Source organism: Cygnus olor, chromosome 1, assembly GCF_009769625.2.
Source record: "Cygnus olor isolate bCygOlo1 chromosome 1, bCygOlo1.pri.v2, whole genome shotgun sequence".
Classification (NCBI taxonomy): Eukaryota; Metazoa; Chordata; class Aves; order Anseriformes; family Anatidae; genus Cygnus; species Cygnus olor.
Genome location: NC_049169.1, coordinates 72021269 through 72022733, shown reverse-complemented (window position 1 = coordinate 72022733; position 1465 = coordinate 72021269).

The following is a 1465-nucleotide window of genomic DNA, read 5'->3' as shown; positions in this document are numbered from 1 at the left end:
TCAGTTGAGCAGCAAGTATATGACGTCTTTGCCTGTATGAATGAAGCTTTTAAATGAGTTGTTTGACTCGAGTTTGTAAACTTATAGTAGGATGCATTCTCTTTTCTTCCACGAATGTGACTAGAAGCTCTTTCATTCAGCTAGTTCTACACATCTTGCTATAAGTGAGCATTTCTGTTTTTCAGCCTTGTCATCCCCTTCTTATTTGAAATGATACAACCAGTCTTTCTGTTCAATCTGTCTTGCTTCACCATGCTGTGCTGAACCATTTTCAATTACTATTATAGAAAATAAATAACAAAACACATAGCGAATAATAGGAGAACCAGAGGAAGAACTTAACTAAGAATCGTGCTGACTCCTAAAAGACCTTATAGGAGCCTTCCAGCACCTGCAGGAAAGCTGGAGAGGGACTCTTTATCAGGGAGTGGAGTGATAGGACAAGGAGTAATAGCTTTAAACTAAAAGAGGGGAGGTTTAGATTAGATATAAGGAGGACATTCTTTACTTAGAGGGTGGTGAGGCGCTGGCACAGGTTGCCCAGAGAAGCTGTGGATGCCCCATCTCTGGAGGTGTTCAGTGCCAGGTTGGATGGGGCTTTGGGCAACCTGATCTGATGGGAGGTGTCCCTGCCAATGGCAGGGGCTTGGAACTGGATGGTCTTTAAGGCCTCTTCCAACTGAAGCCATTCTAGGATGCTATGAAGAACACAGCCCACAAGTGGCAGGCTTAATAGGCAATGCTAGGATTGCCAGAAATAAGCAAACGTGGCTTCTGTTCAGAGTCACTAGTAATGAAAATAATTGTTTCCAAAATTATGTACTTTATCATGAATACACTTTGGTTTGGTCTTACCTTGAAGCTTGCTTGTTACAGCAACAACTGGAAACATAATTCAGCACTGTGGCTGCCCGGATGTTTCATAAAGCATTATTCCTGTCTTCTTCCACACTAGGTCTTTTAACAAGCTCAAAGGGCAAAGGATTACTGGGTGCCTGTTCTTGTAGCTTTCTTCTCTCTTCAGCTCAGTTACCCACACAGAAGTTTTTGTCTTCTTTCCTCAGAGCAGCTCCCATCTACAGTCTGACCCCCCACCCCCTTTGATTAAATAGCCAGTATCCTGTGCACCAGAGAATTTTAGCCCTACCCAGCACGTTTCCCATTTCCTGCCACACTATGGAAGTGCAATTTGACAATGTGAAGCACAGCACTGGAGTTCCAATTTCTTCCCTTGTCCTTCTAGATTTTGTAGTTTGGACTGACTTGTTTATTTGTCAGCATTTCACTTCATTCTCCATATACTTGCCTGTCTTGCAGATTATGGCAGGTCGTGGGGAGAGGGAGGGAAGTGCAGCGCTGTGTCTTGCAAGTGTTTAGTTCAATTCTTTGAAAGTTACTCATCTAGATATTCCAATACGTCCTTAGAATAAGTCAATACCTGAACATTTTTCCCACGTTTTAAAAA